The sequence below is a fragment of the Oncorhynchus gorbuscha genome, linkage group LG02 (assembly GCF_021184085.1).
Source record: "Oncorhynchus gorbuscha isolate QuinsamMale2020 ecotype Even-year linkage group LG02, OgorEven_v1.0, whole genome shotgun sequence".
NCBI lineage: Eukaryota > Metazoa > Chordata > Actinopteri > Salmoniformes > Salmonidae > Oncorhynchus > Oncorhynchus gorbuscha.
The window spans coordinates 82,719,310-82,729,309 of record NC_060174.1 but is presented as its reverse complement, the minus strand read 5'-3'; the positions used below and the strand labels follow the sequence as shown (position 1 = coordinate 82,729,309).

Sequence of the window (10,000 nt, the reverse complement as noted above, 5' to 3'; positions counted from 1 at the left end):
CGTATGAGCATCATTAAATCCGAGCGATTTCAAAAAACTATACTTACTTAAGTTTCTATTGAAAACGCTCTTTATTTAACGACTGCGTCAGATCACTCGTAGAACAGTTAAGTACTTTTTGCCCTTCCGCGTCACTTTATACACAGAAGATCTCTGCTAAACACAAAATCAAGATGTTTATCTGTCTTTCTGTGACTGATAACTTCAAGAGATAAATGTGACAGTGACTACACATACAAAGTTGCCTATTTCTTTGCATAACAAGTGAAGGACATAAAGACGTTTCAAATGAAAAGCGAAATGACTGTATTAAAAGATAAATACAGTATAGGCTACATAGACCTATATATTTGAATAATAGTGAAATAAATGTCATGTTGTCATGTTCATTTAATTGAGCTTTTTTGTGCTATTTATGCTAATGTCCATTTATTTTTTATGATGTGCCAAATCTTGATTTAGTGCCTTATTATAGGGTAAACATTAGAATAAGCTGCCTCAATATTTGTAGCCATATGTGATATAGCTATAGGAGCTGAGCCATCATCAGTATTGTCGAATAATTATAATGTTAAGGTAAGATTGGAAAGGTAGAACGCGGATCCGAGAGCAGTGCTTTCTTTCTTTCGATCCTATCAGTATCCACACATGCCTCAACGACGCACTTAGCGAACACTCTCTCTGTGTGGTGTTTGGGAAACGCATGTTACATCTTCAGCCGTTGTTAAAACACTCGATTTGCCCAAGTTCCATCGCTATAGGGAAACCGGGCCCTGGTACTCTATTGTCCCTCTAACATCAATGCAAATGCAATCGAAAAATCACATCAAACACCCACACCACTGTGCGTTTCCATCTCCTCCTCTCTCTCCTCCATTCCTTTCTTGAGTGAGAGGGGCTGTCAACTGTTTAATGAAATATGTTTTGCTGTGAAAACATGTTACTATCGATGTTCCCGAACAGATTCCACTTGGTTGCCCAAATTAAGCATGGGGTAGCTGTAGGAACAGGGTTGGAGAGCTCATGGCATAAATAGTCTGGGCAGAATATCACACTACCTGTAGCGCATTAAGAGGCTGCATGCTTTAATGATTGATGGGAAACACGTGTTCTTATAAACACAGATATGTCTATAGCTCTGCTATAAAACCGGAGTAGCCTACCCGGCATGATTGAAAAATGAGTGCATACTGTATGGATGACATGTATTTTCCCCACTGCAACTGTTCCTGACATTCTAAATATGTTCCTGACATTCCTGACATAACATGTTCCTGACATTCTAAATATGTTCCTGACATTCCTGACATAACATGTTCCTGACATTCTAAATATGTTCCTGACATTCCTGACATAACATGTTCCTGACATTCTAAATATGTTCCTGACATTCCTGACATAACATGTTCCTGACATTCTAAATATGTTCCTGACATTCCTGACATAACATGTTCCTGACATTCTAAATATGTTCCTGACATTCCTGACATAACATGTTCCTGACATTCTAAATATGTTCCTGACATTCCTGACATAACATGTTCCTGACATTCTAAATTTAAACTCATTTTACATACGGTATCAGTCAAAAGTTTGGACAGTCCTACTCATTCAATGGTTTTTCTTTATTTGTACTATTTTCTACATTGTAGAATAATAGTGTAGACATCAATACTAACATAAATACTATTAAATAACACATATGAAATCATGTAGTAACCAAGAAAGTGTTAAACAAATGAAAATATATTGTATATTTGAGATTCTTCAAAGTATCCACCCTTTGTAAAAAATAAAATAAAGAAAAACCCTGGAATGTGTAAAAAGTTCAAAGTTTTGACTGGTACTGTATTAGTAAAGGCAATATTTAATTGCTAAAAGTCTGATAGGTGAAAATATGATCACTTGAGAGGCAAGGAACCGACCATAAGCTTTTGTTGTAACTTTTTAAAATCATCAATAGCCTATACTCACATCTTGCAGCCCTACAGTTACAGTTGAAGTCAGAAGTGTACATACACCTTAGTCAAATACATGTAAACTCAGTTTTTCACAATTCCTGACATTTAATCCTAGTAAAAATTCCCTGTTTTAGGTCAGTTAGGATCACCACTTAATTTTAAGAATATGAGTTGTCAGAATAATAATAGAGAGAATGATTAATTTCAGCTTTTATTTCTTTCATCTTTCATTCCCAGTGGGTCAGAAGTTTACATACATTCAATTAGTATTTGGTAGCATTGCCTTTAAATTGTTTAACTTGGGTCAAACGTTTCAGGTAGCCTTCCACAAGCTTCCCACAATAAGTTGGGTGAATTTTGGCCCATTCCTCTTGACAGTGGTGTAACTGAGTCAGGTTTGTAGGCCTCCTTGCTCGCACACGCTTTTTCAGTTCTGCCCACAAATGTTCTATGGGATTGAGGTTAGGGCTTTGTGATGGCCACTCCAATACCTTAACTTTGTTGTCCTTAAGCTATTTTGCCACAACTTTGGAAGTATGCTTGAGGTCATTGTCCACTTGGAAGACCCATTTGCGACCAAGCTTTAACTTTCTGGCTGATCTCGAGATGTTGCTTCAATATATCTACATAATTGTCCTCCCTCATGATGCCATCTATTTTGTGAAGTGCACCAGTCCCTCCAGTAGCAAAGCACACCCACAACGTGATGCTGCCACCCCTTGCTTCATGGTTGGGATGGTGTTCATCGTCTTGTAGGCCTCCCCCTTTTTCCTCCAAAACATAACGATGGTAATTATGGCCAAACAGTTCTATTCTTGTTTCATCAGACCAGAGGACATTTCTCCAAAAAGTATGACCTTTGTCCCCATGTGGATTTGCAAACCGTAGTCTGGTTTTTTCATGGTGGTTTTGGAGCAGTGGCGTCTTCCTTGCTGAGCGGCCTTTCAGGTTCGTCGATATAGGACTCATTTTACTTTGGATATATATACTTTTGTACTGATTTCCTCCAGCATCTTCACAAGGTCCTTTGCTGTTGTTCTGGGATTGATTTGCCCTTTTCGCACGAAAAGTACATTCATTTCTAGGAGACAGAACGCGTCTCCTACTTGAGTGGTGTGACAGCTGCGTGGTCCCATGGTGTTTATACTGGCGTACAATTGTTTGGGTCTACAATTTTTTTTCTGAGGTCTTGGCTGATTTCTTTAGATTTTCCTATGATGTCAAGCAAAGAGGCACTGAGTTTGAAGGTAGGCCTTGAAATACATCCAAAGCTACACCTCCAATTGACTCAAATTATGTCAATTAACCTATTAGAAGCTTCTAAAGACATGACATCATTTTCTGGAATTTCCCAAGCAGTTTAAAGGCACAGTCAACTTAGTGTATGTAAACCTCTGACCGACTGGAATTGTGATACAATTAATTAATCTGTCTGTAAACAATTGTTGGAAAAATGACTTGTGTCATGCACAAAGTAAATGTCCTAACCGACTTGCCAAAACTATAGTTTATTAACAAGAAATTTGTCGGAGTGGTTGAAGAAGGAGTTTTAATGACTCCAACCTAAGTGTATGTAAACTTCAGACTTCAACTGTATATGTTTTGATTTCTAAGACATTCTAAGGTTTGCATCATTCACAACTAAAGTTGCCAAATAACTCAAACTCGTATAGCGTATTGGACCTGTTTCAAAATATCCCTTTTACACTCATATCTACTTCATATGAGCACTGACTCCGGAATGGGAAAATATATACTTTATTCAACGAAGTGAAATAATATTCTTCGTATAAAATCATATAAAATAATGGCACGGGACTTATAAGCATATCTTGTCTGCGAAATGAACTTGCCTACAGCCTATGGCACGGTGCATACCCAGATAACATGCAGTAGGCCGAATCACATTCTGTTCTTCTGAAATACATTTTCTTTATATCATAATGTTTCTCTAGACCTGCCTAAAAGAAATACTGGATTGAATGTGATGGTGTATATTAAATGGTTTTATTAGACTTTTTTCAATGTAGATATTCCAAAGGTGTGTTTCAGTGGCTTGAATGCGAAGGCCTGGAGATGCTAAACGTGTTTGTTAATTAACCATCAATCAGTGGTGGAAAAAGTACCCAATTTTCATACTTGAGTAAAAGTAAAGATAACTTAATTGAAAATTATTTAAGTATAAGTGAAAGTCACCCAGTAAAAGTCTAAAAGTATGTGGTTTAAAATATACTTAAATATCTATATTAAATATAATTGCTAAAATATACTTAAGTATTTTAACTTTTTAATTTTTTTATTTAACTAGGCAAGTCAGTTAAGAACAAATTCTTATTTTCAATGACGGCCTAGGAACAGTGGGTTAACTGACTGTTCAGGGGCAGAACGACAGATTTGTACCTTGTCAGCTCGGGGGTTTGAACTTGCAACCTTCCGGTTACAAGACCAACGCTCTAACCACTAGGCTACCCTAGTAAAAGTACAAGTAAAAGTATAAATAATTTCAAACTCCTTATATGAAGCAAACCAAAAGGCACCATTTTCTTGTTTTTTTAAATGTACGGATAGCCAGGGGCACACGCCAACACTCATGCATAATTTACAAAGGAAGAGTGTGTTCAGTGAGTCCTCCAGATCAGAGGCAGTAGGGATGACCAGTTATGTTCCTTTGAGAAGTGTGTGAATTAGACTTTTTTCCTGTTGTGCTAAGCATTCAAATTGTAACAAGAACGTTTGGGTGACAGGGAAAATGTATGGAGTAAAAAGTACATAATTATCCTTAGGAATGTAGTGAAGTAAAAGTAAAAGTTGTCAAAAATATAAATAGTAAAGTAAAGTACAGATACCCCCCCAAATTACTTTAGTAATACTTTCAAGTATTTTTACTTAAGCACTTTACACTACTGTGGTCAATTACTGAGACTGGCATGCATTTACAAGACGATAACCGGCTGACCAAATTTCATGACCGCAGTAGCCCTATTTGCGCCTTACGGATTGTGGTTGTTGTGGAAATGTATATGTGTATTTTTACCCAATGTTGAATTGGAGTTGAATTATTTTCATCATGGAAAATTTCCATCTATACTGAACAAAAATATAAACGCAACATGCATCACAGTTCATATAAGGAAATCAGTCAATTTAAATAAATAAATTATGCCCTAACCTATGGATTTCACATGACTGGGCAGGGGCACAGCCATGGGTGGGCCTGGGAGGGCAAAGGCATACCCACCTGGGGGCCAGGCTCAGCCAATCAGAATTAGTTTTCCCCCACAAAAGGGATTTAATTACAGAGAAATTGTCAGTTTCATTAGCTGTCCGGGTGGCTGGTCACAGACGGTCCCGCAGGTGAAGAACCTGGAAGTGGAGGTTCTGGGCTGGCGTGGTTCAAATCAAATCAAATCAAAATTGATTTGATTTGATTTGAACCACGCCAGCCCAGAACCTCCACTTCCAGGTTCTTCACCTGCGGGAACCTGGAAGTGGAGGTTCTGGGCTGGCGTGGTTACACGTGGTCTGCAGTTGTGAGGCCGGTTGGACGTAATGCCAAATTCTCTAAAACATTGGAGGTGGCTTATGGTAGAGAAATTAACATTCAGCTCTGGTGGACATTCCTGCAGTCAGTATGCCAATTGCATGCTCCCTCAAAACTCGAGACATCTCGAGTTACCTATCTCTCTGATTTGGTCCTGCCGTACATACCTACACGTACGCTACGGTCACAAGACGCAGTCCTCCTAATTGTCCCTAGAATTTCTAAACAAACAGCTGGAGGCAGGGCTTTCTCCTATAGAGCTCCATTTTTATGGAACGTTCTGCCTACCCATGTGAGAGACACAAACTTGGTCTCAACCTTTAAGTCTTTACTGAAGAGTCATCTCTTCAGTGGGTCATATGATTGAGTGTAGTCTGGCCCAGGAGTGGGAAGGTGAACGGAAAGGCTCTGGAGCAACGAACTGCCCTTGCTGTCTCTGCCTGGCCGGTTCCCCTCTTTCCACTGGGATTCTCTGCCTCTAACCCTATTACAGGGGCTGAGTCACTGGCTTACTGGGGCTCTCTCATGCCGTCCCTGGAAGGGGTGCGTCACCTGAGTGGGTTGAGTCACTGATGTGATTATCCTGTCTGGGTTGGGAAGGTGAACGGAAAGGCTCTGGAGCAACGAACCGCCCTTGCTGTCTCTGCCTGGCCGGTTCCCCTCTTTCCACTAGGATTCTCTGCCTCTAACCCTATTACAGGGGCTGAGTCACTGGCTTACTGGGGCTCTCTCATGCCGTCCCTGGAAGGGGTGCGTCACCTGAGTGGGTTGAGTCACTGATGTGATTATCCTGTCTGGGTTGGGAAGGTGAACGGAAAGGCTCTGGAGCAACGAACCGCCCTTGCTGTCTCTGCCTGGCCGGTTCCCCTCTTTCCACTGGGATTCTCTGCCTCTAACCCTATTACAGGGGCTGAGTCACTGGCTTACTGGGGCTCTCTCATGCCGTCCCTGGAAGGGGTGCGTCACCTGAGTGGGTTGAGTCACTGATGTGATTATCCTGTCTGGGTTGGGAAGGTGAACGGAAAGGCTCTGGAGCAACGAACCGCCCTTGCTCTCTGCCTGGCCGGTTCCCCTCTTTCCACTGGGATTCTCTGCCTCTAACCCTATTACAGGGGCTGAGTCACTGGCTTACAGGGGCTCTCTCATGCCGTCCCTGGAAGGGGTGCGTCACCTGAGTGGGTTGAGTCACTGATGTGATTATCCTGTCTGGGTTGGCGCGCCCTCCCCCCCTTGGGTTGTGCCGTGGCGGAGAACTTTGTGGGCTATACTCAGCCTTGTCTCAGGATGGTAAGTTGGTGGTTGAAGATATCCCTCTAGTGGTGTGGGGGCTGTGCTTTGGCAAAGTGGGTGGGGTTAAATCCTTCCTGTTTGGCCCTGTCCGGGGGTGTCCTCAGGTGGGGCCACAGTGTCTCCTGACCCCTCCTGTCTCAGCCTCCAGTATTTATGCCGCAGTAGTTTATGTGTCAGGGGGCTAGGGTCAGTTTGTTATATCTGGAGTACTTCTCCTGTCCTATTCGGTGTCCTGTGTGAATTTAAGTGTGCTCTCTCTAATTCTCTCTTTCTTTCTCTCTCTCGGAGGACCTGAGCCCTAGGACCATGCCTCAGTACTACCTGACATGATGACTCCTTGCTGTCCCCAGTCCACCTGGCCGTGCTGCTACTCCAGTTTAAACTGTTCTGCCTTATTATTATATGACCATGCTGGTCATTTCTGAACATTTGAACATCTTGGCCATGTTCTGTTATAATCTCCACCTGGCACAGCCAGAAGAGGACTGGCCACCCCACATAGCCTGGTTCCTCTCTAGGTTTCTTCCTAGGTTTTGGCCTTTCTAGGGAGTTTTTCCTAGCCACCGTGCTTCTACACCTGCATTGCTTGCTGTTTGGGGTTTTAGGTTAGGTTTCTGTATGTATTCCACACATGTCAGGTGGATGGATTATCTTGACAAAGGAGAAATGCTCACTAACAGGGATGTAAACATGTGTGCACAAAATTTGACCGAAATAATATTTTTGTGCATTTGGAACATTACTGGGATCTTTTATTTCAGCTCATGAAACATAGGACTAACCCTTTACATGTTGCATTTATATTTTTGTTTAGTATAGTTTTTCACATCCAAATAGCACTTTTCAGTAGTGTTCAAAACATGACATTCTGAGAGCAGCATTTATGAGCTCCAATCAGTCCTCCATAACAACAAAATCCTAGGCTAATTAGTCCTTAGTTTTGGGGTTATGCTCAGGTATAACAATTTGGCTAATCTATATTTCCAAGTCCTATTCTTGAAGATCAAGGGGTATTAAATGAATTGATATAGCCTAATCGTATTATTATCTGAAGTAGAAAGCAATGGGTTAGAAGAATCCTACATAACCAACACAGAAAGTAAAATGCAACATCCATTTATGGCCAGCTATGTAAACTCTAACATTGACTTATTCTGCAATAGATGTTGTTCAATCATATTTTATGACTTTGTGGCTGTGCCAGCTACTAACCTGTGCATTTTAAGGGGGAAATAATCTAAAAGTAACTGAAAGTATTCAGATTACGTTACAGAGTTTGGATAACCCAAAAGCTATGTTACTGATTACAATTGTGGACAGGTAACAATTAACTGTAACAGATTATATATAGAAAGTAACCTACACAACCCTGGTGACCCTGCCTCGTATTTTAAATGTGTAAACAATCAACTTTTTACCTTCTGCAGCTTGTTGACCTTATCAGAGCACACCACCATCTCCTGCTTGAGCAGCCTGTTCTCTTCTGACAGCATGTCCACCATCTGCTGGGCGCGTGCCAACATGGTAAAGGGGTCTCCCTGGGGGTGAGGGTAGTGCTGGGGAGGGTGGCCCTGGGATGACTGGGAGTGGTACTGTTGGTGCTGGAGTTGTTGTTGCTGCTGCTGTTGTTGTTGCTGCTGCTGTTGTTGTTGCTGCTGTTGCTGTTGTTGAAATTGGTGGTGCTGCTGCTGGTGGTGGTGCATCCTGGAGGTGGAGCCGTATGGATCGTGTGGGAAGCCGTGGCCCCTCTGAAGTGGAGGGTGAATGGCCCCAGGGCAGTACAGGTCTCCCTGGTGTGATCCAGGGCCCTGGGGGCTTCGGGGGCCCATGGAGGCGTAGGGATCCCCTTGTGGGTGGGGGGGTGTGTGGGATGGGTGAGAGGCACTGAGCAGACTATTGAGGGTGGAGGACTGGGCTCGGGACAGAGAGCCCACAGAGGTGACAGAGGAGGTGGGGCTGTGGTGATGGACAGATCTCTGGGAGTGGACCGAGCTCTCCTTATTGGATCTGTGGACACGACAGCCAATCAGAGAGGTTAATATGAAGAAGGGAATGTCAGTTGGTTTACCGTATGCCTTTATGTGGGTCTCCAACAGTCCATAGATAGAAATGATGATACTATCTTAGTGCTTGTTTTAGTATACAACAAAACATATCACCAGGCAAAACATATACAATGATACTATCCGTTTACTATGGTGATTCACCTGCCATACACCAACAAGTCTGGTTTTTTTCCAACTGACAAAAAAACAATTGTGAACCACTTTGGAAATAAGAAAACATTCCTGTGTCTATAAGGGATGTCATCAGAGTGCGAACAATCATGTCGCCACAGGTTTTAGCTGATGATAAAAATTCTGCGGTACTCATCTCTGTTTGCCAGTGATTTACTTGAGGTAAACGAATAAGCAAGGAGGAGGGAAAACAGGCAGAACAGGATCTCTATCGCTTCTATCCAGACAACTGGCTCTGGCTCTGTTTCTATCTCTGTGTGTCTCTCTCTCTTTCTGTGTGTGTCTCTCTCTCTGTGTGTGTGAGAACCAACAGGTGTTGGAGACATGCCTTACTCCTCAGCCTTCCAGCTAATCAATAAACCTGCTCACCTCAACAGACAGTCAAGTAGGAAGGCAAGAAGGCAGGCAAGCAGGCTGGCAGGGAGGTAGGCAGGTAGAGAAGCAGGGAGGTAGGCAGGTAGAGAGGCAGGCAGGCAGACCGGCAGGTAGAGAGGCAGACCGGCAGGGAGGTAGGCAGGTAGAGAGGCAGGCAGGCAGGCAGACCGGCAGGTAGAGAGGCAGGCAGGCATGCAGACCGGCAGGTAGAGAGGCAGGCAGGTGGGTAGACCGGCAGGTAGAGAGGCAGGCAGGCAGGCAGACCGGCAGGTAGAGAGGCAGGCAGGTGGGTAGACAGGTACAGTGAGGAAAAACATTTGTTGATCCCCTGCTGATTTTGTAGGTTTGCCCACTGACAAAGAAATTATCAGTCTATAATTTTAATGGTAGGTGTTTTGAACAGTGAGAGACGCATGTCAAAAATGTTATAAATCGATTTGTATTTTAAGAGGGAAATAAGTATTTGACCCCCTCTCTCTCTTAAAGGGAGTTCTCCTAATCTCAGCTTGTTACCAGTATAAAAGACACCTATCCACAAAAGAAATCAATCAATCAGATTCCAAACTCTTCACCATGGCCAAGACCAAAGAGCTCTC

At 42.6% G+C, this 10,000-nt stretch overlaps 1 pseudogene; it reads right to left on the bottom strand.

The window, feature by feature from the left end:
• LOC123990715 overlaps window positions 1-10,000 on the bottom strand; it is a 69,467-nt pseudogene that overhangs the window by 16,621 nt on the left and 42,846 nt on the right.